This window comes from Muntiacus reevesi, chromosome 9, assembly GCF_963930625.1.
Source record: "Muntiacus reevesi chromosome 9, mMunRee1.1, whole genome shotgun sequence".
Classification (NCBI taxonomy): domain Eukaryota; kingdom Metazoa; phylum Chordata; class Mammalia; order Artiodactyla; family Cervidae; genus Muntiacus; species Muntiacus reevesi.
In genome coordinates this window covers 36017545-36034279 of record NC_089257.1, presented here as the reverse complement: position 1 = coordinate 36034279, position 16735 = coordinate 36017545, and the positions used below count along the sequence as shown (strand labels likewise).

The 16735-nt window shown below is 43.6% G+C and overlaps 1 protein-coding gene and 1 non-coding gene across 4 annotated transcripts in view; both read left to right on the top strand.

Moving 5' to 3' along the window:
- LOC136174212 (2-acylglycerol O-acyltransferase 2-like) overlaps positions 1 to 16735 on the top strand; it is an 85482-nt gene that overhangs the window by 55162 nt on the left and 13585 nt on the right. The window lies entirely within an intron of this gene.
- LOC136176087 (U6 spliceosomal RNA) lies at positions 14391 to 14496 on the top strand. The gene has a single exon (XR_010664468.1). It is a non-coding gene; the product is annotated as a U6 spliceosomal RNA (small nuclear RNA).

Sequence of the window (16735 nt, the reverse complement as noted above, 5' to 3'; positions counted from 1 at the left end):
AAGCTTCTGATGAGAATTCTGGGTTCCTAGGTCTGGGACACAGGTCATCAGTGAGGAACAGGATGTAGGGTGGGACAGGATGATAAGTTAGGACCAGTACTGTGAACTCCCACACTTGGAGTGGGAAAATAAGTCTTCTCCCTCCATAAGCTAATCACAGCAATAACTGTAAATGTGGGGCACTTCAAGAATGTAAATTTGGGTCCAAGCTTTTCAGTGACTGTGGGCAAGTCACATCCCCCACAAACCTTAGTTTTGCTATCAAAGAAACAAGCATCACAACATGAAGCTTGAGTCTTGGGAGTGGAACACATATAATGAGATAATTAGCCATTTCACATACTGTGAGAAATGGTTGACAGGGAGGAGAGTGTAACCAGGAGTCAGGCCATAAATGTGCCCAGCATCTCATGATGGCCTGTTCTGATACTATGAAGTGGGTGCTATAGGGTCCCAAGAGAAGCAGGAATCAAGAGCAGGGGGGTTGAGAGAGGGAGTGATGGTTTCCACCAGGGGAAGAAGGAAGAAGTGGCAGGTGGGCGGTGCCATGAAGGAAGGGCAGGATTTACCAGGAGAGAAGTATCTGCCTGCTACAGTTTTCTACTGCTGGTATTTAACCACTGCAGACCTTGGTGGCTGAAAGCAGCAAGGATTTATTATGTCCACCTCTCTGTGGGTGGCTGGGTGGTCCTCAGTCTTAACCTAGGCTCTCCTTCAGCTGAGTTCAGTGGTGGGGTGGCTGAAGCTGGGGGCAGTTGGGGGCCTGACTGACTGACTTCTCCTTGCAGGTGGGCATAGAGCCCCTCTTTCTCTTCTGATTTGACTTTTCACATTAATGGTGGCTGGTTTCCAAAGGGTGAGAGTAAGGCTGCAAGATCTACTAAGTCTTCCAGGCACAACTTGCACAATTTTGCTTGCACAACTTGCTCAAAGCAAGTTCTGAGGCTGGTCTAGATTCAAAGGGAGAAGAGTAGGCTTCTCCTCTGTGTGGCAGGAACAACAAGTCATGCTCAAAAGGGTGGGACACATAGCGACACTTGGGCCCCTCTTTGAAAACAATTTACCAAAAAGTGTACATGGAAACCTACCAGGCCCCCTTCCCCCACATCACCTGGCCCTCCTTGAGTGTGACCATGACAAAGCCCTACTTTACCCTGAGGGTCTTAGCTCCATTCCCCATCGGTGCCCATCCCCATCTTGCTTGTTCCTTCTGGAGCTCTCCATTGCTCCTGGAACTTGTTCAGCCTGGATCCAAGCAGGGACCAGTTGCCATGTTGCAGTTATGATAATGTAAGGTGATTTGGGGCTTCCCTGGTGGCTCAGTGGTAAAGAATATGCCTGCAATGTGGGAGACCTGGGTTCAATGCCTGGGCCGGGGAGATTTCCTGGAGAAGACAATGGCTACCCACTCCAGTATTCCTGGCTGGAGAATTCCGGGGACAGTGGAGACTATCAGGCCCCAGCCCATGGAATCACAACGAGTCGGAGATGGCTGAGGGGCTGACATTAACACTTGATAATGAAATCTCTCTAAGGTGATTTTAACTAAGGAACAATTTTCTGAGGAATGTGCAGCGGGTGGGAAAGCACACAAGATTGTGCAGTTATCCAGGGCCATGGCCGAGGTAAAGGGCTACTACTACCCTGAAACCTAGAAGGACAAGAGGAGGCAGCAGTGGCCTGAACCTGGAGGGCCCCTATGCAGGGGCCAGGTTGGTGGAGCAGCACAGGAGCACCCTGACCCTGCAGGGAAAGAGCCTTCCCACCTCACTCTCTTCCCTCCATCACCTGCCAAGTCTCCTGATTGCCTGAACCCATGTGGAAGCTAGAGGGTACCCAGGCCCTTAGGATACAGTCTATGGAGTGGTCTCTCTGCAGAAAGCACTCTGCAGGGTGGACACATGTGGAGAGTAGGTCTGAAGGTGTCAGGGAAGACAGAAGGTGTCCGCATCCAAGCCCGAGCTTCTTTTCCCGCCATCCCCAGCCTCCACCGTCTCATCCAGGTCTCCATCCTCCTCTTCCTGCTCCTCCTCTTCCCTTGGCCTTCAGCTCCTGTCATATGGATGAGAGAGTAGTTTCCACTGGGTTCACAAGACTTTCTTTTCCTCTGTTGTTGACTCAGCATTCTGGGTTCTCACTGGCGGGGAGGGGAGGTCCCAGTATGGTGCAACAATGCTCCTGCCTCTAGGGCTTCCCTCTAGCTAGCCTGCACACAGCACCTGAGTCTTCTCAAATAAAACACAGCCTGTAAATGATCTCTATGTGTCAGGATATGCCTAAACTCTGCTTCAGCCTGGCGTTTGAGACCCTTTCAAACCTGTCCCACAGACCTGCCCAGTTTCACCTCCCAGATCCTCTCCCCTCCAGCCCACTCTTCCTGCCCTGCACACTCAGTCTTACAGAACACATGCTGCTCACGCAGGCTGTGTCTTAGGACCTGCTGATCCCCTTCCCTGGACCCTCTGTTTCCTCCATTTGGTCAAATAAAGGACACCTCTGTTATCAAACCTCAGCACACTCCACCCACCTTCAAATCCAGCTCTCCCACCCCACTGCCCTCAATCCCAGTTAGTTACCCATCTTGTGAGCTGACTTGTGGTGAAAGGACCAGGGCCACTAGTGGGTGAGTGGATACCGTTTTCCCAGGCGACTGGACCCTGAGGCCAGACCACATCCTTATTGCCCCCAGTGCCCACCCAGCCCCGACTCAAGACCTAGGCACCTCAGTATCCTCAGTGGTTGTGGGAAGTTGCATAAAAGACTCACATGGCACCTCCTCTCAGGCCTCACAGGCCAGACCTGGGGAGGGGTGAGGGAGAGACCAGTGCTAGACTCTCAGGTGATTAAACTGGTTCTCTGTTGGTTTAGATCTAATGTTCCAAAACTAAGCTGCTATTTTTATGCAACCAACATTTAGTATCTCACAGTTTCTGAAGGTCAGTGTTGTGGAGTTGCTAGGCTGTGGGCCTGAGCACAGGTGTCTCATAAGGAGGCTGCCAAGCTGTTGCAGGGGCTATGTTCTCAGAGCCTTGAGTGGGGCTGGAGGATCCTCTCCCAGGCTTGCTCCTGTGGCTACTGGCAGCAGGCATCTATGCATCACATGTGGGGTTTTCCATGGGTCTGCCAGCTGTCAATGACACTGCTTCTCCCAGAGTAAACAAATCAGGAGGAAGAGAGAGAGAGAAAGAGACATAGAGACAGAGGGAAAAGACACAGAAAAGAAGCCACACTGCCCTCTATGAGCTTACTAACCTGAATCACTCACCATCAATTCGGCTTCTGTATTCTATCTGTCTGATGCCTGGCTCTAAGTCCAGCCCACCTTCCATATGAGAGTTTGATACATGCAGATGAAGTTACTGTGGGCATCTTGTCTACCACAGTGATAAACCACAAGCCCTCAGAGACTGGATTAAGCAACCCCAATACTGTGCGTGTTGCAGGAGGCTGTCTGCTAGGAGGACACAGGCTGAGATGCCCACACAGCAGGGCCCCAGGTGGGGCAAAGGTGTGAGCATAGGTCAGAGGTGGGAATCATGACTGTGAGTTCAGGCCTGGCTGAGATGCAGTAGAAGGTGACCATCAGACTTAGGGCACCTGGATGGGGAATGGGGGATGGGGGAAGCCAGGGAGGCTAGATGGAAGAATTTTCCCCTTTGTACACAGTAACGTTGGAGGCTCTATTTGATGACCTCAGCCACAGAAGAAGGGAGCAGTGAGACTGATCTCAGAGGAGGGCTGCCTGGAGAGGTACCTGAACAAGAACATCCACACTGGACTCTGTGTAGACAGTGTCCTTTCATGTGTTCAGCACTGATGCTGGGTTGTTTGTTAAGCAGTCAGCCTCCCCATGGATACAGCAGTCCAGAAGCTGCAGAGCAAGATTCCAGTACTACACAGCACCTGCTCCCCGACACCCTCTCCATGTCTCCAGCTTGCTCAAGAGGCTTTGCCTTTGTGAGAATATTTTCTACCAACACACAGGCAGACTCACACAGCCCAAGGGGTGCAAGGGATGTCATGTGTGGTAGAGAGACTCAGAGGCCCTCAGGGTTGGGCAGAACCAGAGTCCCCTCCAGAAATCAGGCCACCCTTCAACCTGGAAGAAGTTCTCAGACATCATTTCTCACAAGGCACAAAGGGTGTACTGGGGCCAAGCCTGGTGACACTACTTGATGATGATAAATGGGACAAAGGTCAACCAGCACAGCTCTACCACCAGCCACATGGCCTGAACCAACCTCACCCTCTCAGGAGGACTGGGCTTTGCTAGAGATCAGGAGGAGGCAGAGGTGGGATCATGGGAGCTGCTGAGGGAGCCAAGGCAGAGAGGAGGAGAGGGCAGAGCACATGTGGGCAAGACTTTCTGGTGAGGGTCAGTGTCAAGGTGAGGTTTAGGGAACAGGAGGCTGAGATTTAGGCCTTTGTGCAACAAAGTTCTATTAAGATAGAGGGGGATCAGGGCAGATCCCTGGGGATGCCTGGCCTGCTGTCTGGAGGAACTACTGTCCAGTCCAGGGGTCAGGAATTGATACCCAGGTAGGGAGGAACCATGGGAGGTGCTTGAGCAGGAGCAGGTCATGGGTCAGATGGAGGAGCAGTGGATCCCTAAGGCTGGACTGAGCATGTGTCTTAATGACCCAACAGCAGGGCAGAGTCAGCTCCCTGAGCCACTTTCTAAGAACCTCCTACCTACTAGAGTCCACGTGGATGCTTCATAGCTGCATGATGTCACTTTTACCAATGGTTGGCAGGGCCATGTTCCCTCCTGAGGCTCTCAGGGAAAATCTGTTTCCTTGCATTTTCCAGCTTCTGGAGCTACATGTGTTACTTGGCTCATGGCTCTTTCTCTATCTTCAAAGCCAGATAAGAAGCATCTTCAAATCTCTTTTCCCTTTTCACGTTAACTTCTGCTTCCTTATTATTGTTTGTAGCTCTTGTTTAGTCGTTCAGTCATGTCCAACTCTTTTGTGACCCCATAGACTGTAGCCCCCATAGATTGTAGACTGTAATCAAGATTGCCAGGAGCAATATCAATAACCTCATATATGCAGTTTACACCACCGTTATGGCAGAAAGTGAAGAAGAACTAAAGAGCCTCTTGATGAAAGTGAAAGAGGAGAGTGAAAAAGTTGACTTAAAACTCAACATTCCAAAGACAAAGGTCATGGCATCCAGTCCCATCACTTCATGGCAAATAAATGGGGAAACAGTAAGAGACTATTTCGGGAGGCTCCAAAATCACTGCATAAGGTGACTACAGCCATGAAATTAAAAGGCACTTGCTCCTTGGAAGAAAAGCTATGACCAACCTAGATAGCATACTAAAAAGCAGAGAAATTACTTTGTCAACAAAAGTCCATCTAGTCAAAGCTATGGTTTTTCCAGTAGTCATGTATGGATGTGAGGGTTGAACTATAAAGAAAGCTAAGCACCAAAGAATTGTTGCTTTCGAATTGTGGTATTGGAGAAGACTCTTGAGAGTCGCTTGGATAGCAAGGAGCTCCAACCAGTCCATCCTAAAGGAAATCAGTCCTGAATATTGATTAGAAGGACTGATGTTGACGCTGAAACTCCAATGCTTTGGCCAACTGATGCAAAGAACTGACTCATTGGAAAAGACCTTGATGCTGGGAAAGATGGAAAATAGGAGGAGACGGGGACGACAGAGGATGAGATGGTTGGATGGCATCACCGACTCAATGGACATGAGCTTGAGCAAGCTCTGGGAGTTGGTGTTGTACAGGGAAGCCTGGCGTGCTGCAGTCCATGGGGTCACAAAGAGTCGTACACGACTTAGCGACTGAACTGAACTGCCTGAGACTGTAGCCCGCCACACTACTCTGTCCACGGGATTCTCCAGGCAAGAATACTAGAGTGGGTTGCCATTTCCTTCTCCAGAGGATCTTCCCAACCCAGGGGTCAAACTTGCTACTCCTGCATTGGCAGGCAGATTCTTTACCACTGAGCCATAAGGGAGTGATCTAGTCAAATCTCTCTGTGTGTCTTTCTAATACTGATACATGTGATTCATTTAGAGCCCATCCAGATACTCCAGGAAAATTTACTCATCTAAGGATCCTTAGTTTAGTCACATATGCAAAGACCCATTTTCTCTTCAGTGAAGGTAATATTCACAAGGTTAGGGATGATGACATGGATATCTTTTGAGGTGACTCCATTTTTACTCCTCATAGATGGCAAGAAAGTTGCTCATTCTCTTGAAGCTTCAGATTCCTAATCAGAAAAAGTTCGGTATGAAATATATGTAAATTTTGGAGGCCTGATCTGCCCTGGACCATCAGCTGGGGAGATTGGGAGCCTGAAGAGCATCTTTTCCCCATGTGCCCCTGCTCCCAATGTTAGCCAGAGATCATGGCAAGGAAAGGGTTGTATAGGGAAAGGATCTCCAGTTGGGAATCCTGAAACCTGTATTCAAATACCAGCTCTTGCAACATGACCTCACAGGTTACTTTCCATTTCTGGAATATTTTGCTTTCCCAAGAAAGTCATGTATGTTAGTACTGCCCTGGGATGATTACAGACCTTCACATTTGTGGGATCTTACTATTGCTAAGGGATCTCAGTCCCTGCTGACAGCAAGGGTAATTTTCACTGATTCCCCTGGATGTGGTGACATCTCTCAAAGGATGACAGGCTGGAGGAGGTCCATTGTGGTGGGATTAGAGACCCTCCTACATTCTCACTTGCTTCCACCCAGTCCCCCTGGTCTAGACCAGAGTGAGCACACTATGATCAGTTGTTGAACAACCTGTGAGCTAAGAATGACTTGTTTCAGGTGAACATTTGCCATCACTTGATTGTAGGGAACACTGACTGAACCCCAGTTAGGTGAATGTCATCCTCTGAAATTTCTGCCCTTCTCAATAGTAAACCTCTAGTACAAAAAAAAAAAAAAAAAAAAAACTGTATTAAATTACTTTGAATACTATGTATTATAATTTAGAGAACATTTCTTCCTCTCTATATGATATCTATGTAAAGCCCTTCCTTGCCCTCTTGTGCTATAAAATCTCCCCCAACCCCACTAATCAGCTGCCCTACATTCCACTCAAATCAGTCTCAAGCCATTCCCAGATCCACCCTGCAGTTGGAGCCATAAGGACCTCCCAGTGCAGGTCTCACACCATCAGTCCCCTGATGAAAACTTCCCAGTGGATTCTCTGGGTTCTTAGGATGTCTCTGGTCCCTTGGCCTGCTTACCACCTTTTGCATCATGGGCTCTGCCTTCCTCACCAACTACTCCCTACCCTCCTCCAGCCTTGCTGAGCTTTCTCCAATTCCCTAGGGCATCATGCTTCTCTTAGTGCCAGCATTTTGCAGAGACTGTTCCCTCTACTGGAAAGCCGTTTTACCCAAATCCTATTTCTCTTGGTCTCTCAGGAATGTTTTCAGACACCACCTCCTCCAGAAATCTTTCCCTAATCCCACCCCCTGAAGTCCATCAGGTCTCTCCTCTGGGCTTCCACAGTCCCCTGATTCCTTTCAGCAGTGCACTGTCCAATCTTTTTAAATATCTATGACTTCCATCAGCCAGGGAGGCCCTTGGAGTCTGGGTCACTTTGATTATGAACTGATGGTCTTGCTTCCTACTGGCCATGTTTCTGCTGGCCCCTGACCTTTGGGGAAGACACGGGTTACATGTCAGGGATGGGGGTGCATGTCAGGAGCCTGGTTTCACTCTTACCCCTATGCAGAGCCTCATTTGTGGAATGAGGTCAATATGCCCCTGACTCTTGATAGACTAAGCTTGGGTCAAAGGTGAGAGTGGAACCTTGGGGATAGGGACAGGGAAGGAGGTAGCAGCTGAGCTCCTAACACTTTTAAAAATCATCCAGAGTGACTCCAGACAGATATAAGCCTAGGGTCTCGATTGTGTTAGTCTTCCCAGGTGGTGCAGTGGTAAAGAACCTGCCTGTGAATGCAGGAGATGCAAGAGACTTGAGTTTGATCCCTGGGTCAGGAAGATACCTGGAGGAGGAAGTGGCAACCTAATTTAGTGTTCTTGCCTGGAAAATTTCATGGACAGTGGAACCTGGGTGGGCTACAGTCCACGGGATTGGAAAAAGTCAGACATGACTGAGTGACTGAGCACTGGATTGCACAATCTGGGCCACTCACGCTAAAAGTCACCCTTCTGTGAAAACTGCTAGCAGCCTGGCTTTGGACCCTTAGGTGGCCAGCCCCTACCTCCCTCTCCCTTGAGAGTCAGTAAGAAACAAGATGGCCATACTTTAGACGTGAGCTCAGCAATATGCACGTGGAACAGATTGTGAAAGTCTATGGGTATGTTTCTTCACAAGGATATGTTTCTTCACTGAGGTTCATGTAATTGTCCAAACACACCCCAGCATGAGTCTGGATTAGCAAATCTGTGTGCACCAGTTCCCAGCCTCCACATACACTTATACAAGTGTGTTCCTGGATTATGTATTTGATTGCACAGAGCTGAGTGCATGGATCTGTGCATCTTCAAAGCAGGAGTTGAGATGGTGGAGGAGAGTTAAGACCCTTAGTCCTGTCAAACTGTGACATCCTGCTCCCTGGGGCTCCCCTGATACGGTACCCTCCAATCTCATTTCAAAGCTCCATCTCACCTGCAGCTTCAGGTTCCCAGATATCAGTGTCCTGTCTATCCATGGCTCTTGGGAAAGACCTGGGGTCCTGAAACTTGAGGATGAATCCTGAGGACTGTGAGAGGACACTGGTTGCTCCACCAGATTCTGTTCACCCTGACTCTGAACCCCGTTCTGGGCTTCAAGGGGGCAAAACTGGGAGACACTTGAGGTGAAATGGACAAAATCTAGCCCTTCCTTCCTCAGAGGAGGGCTTGTACGGTAGAAAAACCTCCATTCCAGAATACAGGACTCTTGATCCCAAAGGCACCTGTGCCACTGTCTGGCTGAGTAACTTCAGAGAGTCAACTGACACCCTGAGGACCTCAGTGTCCCCATCTGTGAAGCCAGCAAAGCAACACAGTGAATATGCAATTCAGACCACAGGATTCAAGCTGCAAACCCACCTATGCATGTGACACTCTCTTAGAATGAAGGGGCCAGCAGCTCATTTCTCAGCAGCTGCATTTCCCCTGTGTCCCTGGAGATGCCCAAGGATCAACCTCAGGCTTGTGAGGATGACAGGGGGTAATCACGGAGCCTTAGGCAGTCCTGCCCACAGTCAGCTTTGGGGACTGGTGACTATTTTTGTTCATGTTATGGACCATAACAGTGTTGTGTAGCTGACTTGTCAATGTGTTCTTGTTGACTTGACAAAACCACCTTAACCTTGTAAAAACCAGAGGACTTTGCCCAAAGGATACAACATCTGGTGGAGAGTTAAAAGGGTTTCCCTCCTTTCTGTCCAATTAGCCCCACCTCTAATGCTGCCTTGGCTTCAGGAAAAAAAAAAAAAAGAAACAGATTTCCCAGGAGCTCCAGGCCAGGGTTGGGGCCTAGCAGGTCCTCAGGACAGGTGGACTAATAGGGTGAGGATGGTGTGGGCGTGTGTGAGTATCTGACAGAATTCGCTGTAAGACTCAGCCCAACTGTGTTTCCTATACTCTTTCTGAAGTGAATAGAAATGGCACAGGTTTAACTTTGTGTTGTTTTTCATGGCCAAAAATGTAATTGATCTTGTCAAATTTCTTTCCAGTCTTTCAAATTGTAAAATATAGGTAACTTAAAATTTACTATCTAAACCATTTTGAAGTGTACAGTTCAGTGGCATTAAGTACATTTACATAATTGCAGCCCTCACCATCATCCATCTCCAGAACTCTTTTTATCTTATAAAAGTGAACTCTGTATCCATTATATAAACATTCCTTATTATTAGTTTAGTGATGGGAATGAGATCCACGTTGGATCAACTGGAGGAAATTCTAGACTTGAGCTGGAACTACATGTAAAGAGTCACTCTGTTTTATTGAACTGTTACATGGGAGACCATGAGGCTACTGTTGTTAGTGACCATCTTTGCCATCACTGGGGGAGGCCACATGCTTAAGACTGGAGCAAACTCAGAGATAATCAAAAGAGGATGCAAGATTCCAGTGATGTCTGTGGAAGACTGCAGTTGATTCCTGGAACCCGTACCCTCTTTCTGCCTTTTAGGCAGAGGAGCCGCCACGTTTTAGTTGGGCTCTTAGTTGTCCAACCAGAAACAACATTTTCCATCTTCCTTGCAACGAAGAGCAATTGTATGTACTTCCAGACCACTTCCTTAAAGAAGCTGTTTAGGTAAAACTTTCTCTTTCTCCTCCCCTAGCGTAGAATGTGAACATGGGAGACTTATATTTCCATCTGGAGGTTAAGGAAACTAAGAAATGGTGGATAAGAATGTTCTAGTATCATGGTTTAGCTCTGGGTCTGGGAGGACAGAGAACAAGAGAGAAGAAACCTATTTTGGGTGACCTCCTAGAACTGAGCTCTCTCAGCCACCTTGGACAACCTGCCTGCTTCTGCACTGTAGTGTGAGAAAGAATTACACTTTTCTTTTGTCTGAACCACTGCTGTGGGGTCTTTGTTAAGTTTTTCAGACATCTGAGCACACGAATCTGGTCATGCTTCAACTAATTTGAGGTACACGAAAACAGTGTGGAACTAAGATACATATAAGATGGGAAAGAGTGATCAGAGTTACAGTATTCTAAAGTTCTTAGTTGTTTGTGAGGAGAGTAGATGTATTGATTAACATATCAACCTGAAAATTTATATTAACTAAAGATACACACTGAAAGAAAGAAAAGGGATCGGACAACTTTACTAAGGTTAGAAAAGGCACAAAACAATTAAAGAAAAATGGCAAATAAAAAATAGAATGTAAGGTGATAATTATATTTCCACATATGTTAGCAACTGGATAAATGCAAATGATGAAAATTTTCTTGTTAAAAGAGAATGTCAGAGGCAGAAAAACACTTAAATAAAATTAAATGTAGATACACATCACTTGCAGGAGACATATTTAAACATAATGACACATAAATATGAGAGAAATGATAGAAAAGGTATAGTAGGTAAATATTAACTAAAAGAACTCTGAGACTATTATATTAATATCAGACTAAATTGATCTTAAAACAAAAAGAATTACTGGGGATAAAAACGAGTGGTCATCATATAAAAATAATTCACCTTAAATATATCACATATTTTTGATCTAACAATATAACTTCAAAATATATAAAGCAAAATTAGGCAAAATTTTAAGAAAAAATGCACAAATTCATTACATTATCACAGACAATAAAAAAACACTTCTGAGTAACTGGTTAAATAAACATATAAAATGTTGTTAGAAATGTAGATTTAAATGATTAATAAATTTGATTTAATGGATCCTGAATCTAATAAATAGAGGATATATGTTGTATCAAGCAAAAAACTGTAAAAACCAACTATATACTAGGCCAATAAACTAACATAAACAAGTACCAAAGACTCATACAAATCATTTTTCTGATCACAAACCTTCACATATTTAGAAATTAAATAAATAAGTACTTCTAAATTAATTATTTGATTTAAAGATAAATTGTAAAGGATACTAGAAAGTATTACATCACTAAAAAAAATTAGAACATTACACATCAAAGTTTATGGGCTGCAGCTGAAAACAAGACTCATGGGGAAATTTACCCCTGAAATATATACTTTATTTATTTATTTATTTATTTATTTATTTATTTTACTTTACAATATTGTATTGATTTTGCCATACATTGACATGAATCTGAAATGGGTATACATCCTAAACCCATCTAAACCCATCTCCATCCTAAACCCCCTCCCACATTCCCCCCATTCCATCCCTCTGAGTCATTCCAGTGCACCAGCCCCGAGCACCCTGTATCATGCATTGAACCTGGACTGGCAATCTGTTTCACATATGACAATTTACATGTTTCAGTGCTGTTCTCCCATATCACCCCGCCCTCGCCCTCTCCCACAGAGTCCAAAAGACTGTTCTATACATCTATGTCTCTTTTGCTGTCTCACATAAAGGGTTATCGTTCAGTTCAGTTCAGGTGCTCAGTCATGTTCAACTCTTTGCAACCCCATGAATCGCAGCATGCCAGGCCTCCCTGTCCATCACAAACTCCCGGAGTTTACTCAAACTCGTGCCCATCGAGTCGGTGATGCCATCCGACCATCTAATCCTCTGTCGTCCCCTTCTCCTCCTGCCCCCAATCCCTCCCAGCATCAGGGTCTTTTCCAATGAGTCAACTCTTCGCATGAGGTGGCCAAAGTATTGGAGTTTCAGCTTCAGCATCAGTCCTTCCAATGAACACACTTTCTAAATTCGATATATGTGCATTAGTATACTGTATTAGTGGTTTTCTTTCTGGCTTACTTCACTCTGTATAATAGGCTTCAGTTTCATCCACCTCATTAGAACTGATTCAAATGTACTCTTTTTAATGGCTGAGTAATATTCCATTGTGTACATGTACCACAGCTTTCTTATCCATTCATCTGCTGATGGACATCTAGGTTGCTTCCATGTCCTAGATATTATAAACAGTGCTGTGATGAACATTGGGGTACATGTGTCTCTTTCAATTCTGGTTTCCTCAGTGTGTATGCCCAGGAGTGGGATTGCTGGGTCATATGGCAGTTCTATTTCCAGTTTTTTAAGGAATCTCCACACTGTTCTCCATAGTGGCTGTCCTGGTTTACATTCCCACCAACAGTGTAAGAGGGTTCCCTTTTCTCCACACCCTCTCCAGCATATATTGCTTGTAGACTTTTGGATAGCAGCCATTCTGACTGGCGTGAAATGGTACCTCATGTGGTTTTGATTTGCATTTCTCTGATAATGAGTGATGTTGAGCATCTTTTCATGTGGTTGTTAGCCATCTGTATGTCTTCTTTGGAGAAACGTCTGTTTAGTTCTTTGGCCCACTTTTTGACTGGGTCATTTATTTTTCTGGAATTGAGCTTCAGGAGTTGCTTGTATATTTTTGAGATTAATTCTTTGTCCATTGCTTCATTTGTTATTATTTTCTCCCATTCTGAAGGCTGTCTTTTCACCTTGCTTATAGTTTCCTTTGTTGTGCAGAAGATTTTAATTTTAATTAGATCCCATTTGTTTATTTTTGCTTTTATTTCCAATATTCTGGGAGGTGGGTCATAGAGGATCCTGCTGTGGTTTATGTCAGAGAGTGTTTTGCCTATGTTTCCTTCTAGGAGTTTTATAGTTTCTGGTCTTACATTTCGATCTTTAATCCATTTTGAGTTTATTTTTATGTATGGTGTTAGAAAGTGTTCTAGTTTCATTCTTTTGCAAGTGGTTGACCAGTTTTCCCAGCACCACTTGTTAAAGAGATTGTCTTTTCTCCATTGCATATTCTTGCCTCTTTTGTCAAAGATTAAGTGTCCATAGGTGCATGTATTTATCTCTGGACTTTCTATTTGGTTCTATTGATCTATATTTCTGTCTTTGTGCCAGTACCATACTGTCTTGATGACTGTGGCTTTGTAGTAGAGCTTGAAGTCAGGCAGGTTGATTCCTTCAGTTCCATTCTTCTTTCTCAAGATTGCTTTGGCTCCTCGAGGTTTTTTGTATTTCCATACAAATTGTGAAATTATTTGTTCTACCTCTTTGAAAAATACCATTGGTAGCTTGATAGGGATTGCATTGAATCTATAGATTGCTTTGCGTAGTATACCTATTTTCACTATGTTGATTCTTCCGATCCATGAACACGGTTTATTTCTCCATCTATTTGTGTCCTCTTTGATTTCCTTCATTGGTGTTTTATAGTTTTCTATATACAGGTCTTTTGTTTCTTTAGGTAGATATATTCCTAAGTATTTTATTCTTTTCATTGCAATGGTGAATGGAATTGTTTCCTTAATTTCCCTTTCTGTTGTCTCATTGTTAGTGTATAGGAATGCAAGGGATTTCTCTGTGTTGATTTTATATCCTGCAACTTTACTCTATTCATTCATTAGCTCTAGTAATTTTCTGGTGGAGTCTTTAGGTTTTTCTATGTAGAGGATCATGTCATCTGCAAACAGTGAGAGTTTTACTTCTTCTTTTCCAATCTGGATTCCTTTTATTTCTTTTTCTGCTCTGATGGCTCTGGCCAAAACTTCCAAAACTATATTGAATAGTAGTGGTGAGAGTGGGCACCCTTGTCTTGTTCCTGACTTTAAGGGAAATGCTTTCATTTTTTCACCATTGACAATAACATTTGCTGTGGGTTTGTCATATTTAGCTTTTATTATGTTGAGGTATGTTCCTTCTATGCCTGCTTTCTGGAGGGTTTTTTGTTGTTGTTGTTCATAAATGGATGTTGAATTTTGTCAAAGGCTTTCTCTGCATCTATTGAGATAATCAAAGATTAAAAATATTCCAGTGATGTTCTCGCTTCGGCAGCACATATACTAAAATTGGAATATACAGAGAAGATTAGCATGGCCCCTGCACAAGGATGACAGGCAAATTCATGAAGCGTTCCATATTTTTGAGACAAGTGCTCAGGCCTGGTGCACTGGGAAGACCCAGAGGAATCGGGTGGAGAGGGAGGTGGGAGGGGGGATCGGGATGGGGAATACATGTAACTCCATGGCTGATTCATGTCAATATATGACAAAACCCACTGCAATGTTGTGAAGTAATTAGCCTCCTACTAATAAAAATAAATGAAAAAATAAAATAAAATAAAAATACTCCAGTGATTAGACTAAAGAAAACAGGAAGAGGCTTGGGCAAACCTAAAGAAAGTAGATGAGGTTTTAAAAAAGTAAAGAAAATAGCAAGGTAATTAAATATGAAATAACTATACATTAAAGATGGCCAGAAAGTTAAAATAAAACAAAACACTGTTCCTCTAAAAGAGATAAATATCTGACAGACTCATCCAGAAAGAAAAACAAACAAAAAAGAAATCACACATTAAAAATTTTAGGATTATAAAGAGGGACAATTGTGGATATAGCAGAGATCTAAAGACTCATCAGCAAATAAATAAAATTTTTCTTTTCTCCATTAAATTGCCTTTGTTCCTTTATCAAAGGTCATTTGATGACATGTATGTGGGCCTATTTGGGGGCTCTTTAGTCTGTTCCATTGATCTATTTGTCTCTTCTTTTACCAAACCCATCCTGTCTTATTTACAGCTGGACCAGAACTTTCAAGATGTGTGGTAAAATAAGTGTAATATTAATGTAATTGAAACTTCATAGTAGAAAGTGATAACAGAGCAGATGAAGTGTTTTGGGCAGGGTCTCAACATTTTCCAAAAATAATGAAAGCTATAAGATCATAGATCCAGTACTACAGAGACTCTCAATGGAATAGGTTTGTTGTCTTGTTTTGTTTTGTTTTGTTTTTTTGTCATGTTTTTTAATTTAGACACATTATATTAAAGCTGTCAAAGGTGAACTGAGAGTCTGCAAGGCAGTTAGATCCAAAGATATATTAAACACGGAGGAACAAAGACAAGAACTACACCTTTGAAGAACTGAAAGGAAAATTAATTGTCAACCCAAAGTTCTATATCCAATGAAAATCACTTTCAAAATTAAGACAAAAGTATAGGTGTCTTTAGACAAACAAAAGGTGAGAGAATTAATTCCTAGTGAGCTGGTGCTATAAGAAACATTAAGGGAGTTTCTTTGGACAGAAGTATTATGATACCAAATAAAAACCTGAGTTACACCAAAAAATTAGCAACTCTGCAAGTAGTAAAAATGAAGATAAATCACACTACACAAAATAAAGACCAGTGGAGAAATAACTGAAAGAGAGAGATATTAAAAATCAAAGAAACTGGTTTTCTTACAAACATCAATGAAAATAAATTTGCATTCTTTGATGAAACTGATAGTTTCCAAGGAAAATTTACAATTTATCAAAATGACTTAAAGATTTCCTAAGTCAGATCAAGCAATCAAGCAATATCAATTAAACAAAAGGATGATAAATAGGAATACATTAAAATTTTAAATGTTTAGTTATTCAGTTCAGTTGCTCAGTTATATCCGACTCTTTGCAACCCCATAGACTGTATCATGCCAGGCTTCCCTGTCCACCACCAACTCCTGGAGTTTACTCAAACTCACCTCCATTCAGTCAGTGATGCCATTCAACCATCTCATCCTCTGTTGTCCCCTTCTCCTCCTGCCCTCTATCTTTCCCAGCATCGGGGTTTTTTCAAATGAGTCAAACTTCACATCAGGTGGCCAAAGTATTGGAGCTTCAGCTTCAACAGCAGTCCTTCCAATAAACAGTCAGGATTGATCTCCTTTAGGATGCACTGGTTGGATCTCCTTGCAGTCCAAGGGACTCTCAAGAGTCTTCTCCAACACCACAGTCCAAAGAAGCAATTCTTCGGCACTCAGCTTTCTTTATAGCCCAACTCTCACATCCATACATGACTACTGGAAAAACCATAGCCTTGACTAGACAGACTTTATTGGCAAAGTAATGTCTCTGCTTTTTAATATGCTGTCTAGGTTGGTCATAGCTTTTCTTCCAAGGAGCAAGCGTCTTTTAATTTCATGGCTGCAGTCACCATCTGCAGTGATTTTGGAGCCCAAAAAATCTGCCACTGATTCCACTGTTTCCCTATTTGTCATGAAGTGATGGGACCAGATGCCATGATCTTAGTTTTCTGAATGTTGAGTTTTCAGCCAACTTTTTCACTCTTCTCTTTCACTTTCATCAAGAAGCTCTTTAGTTCTTCACTTTCTGCCATAAGAAT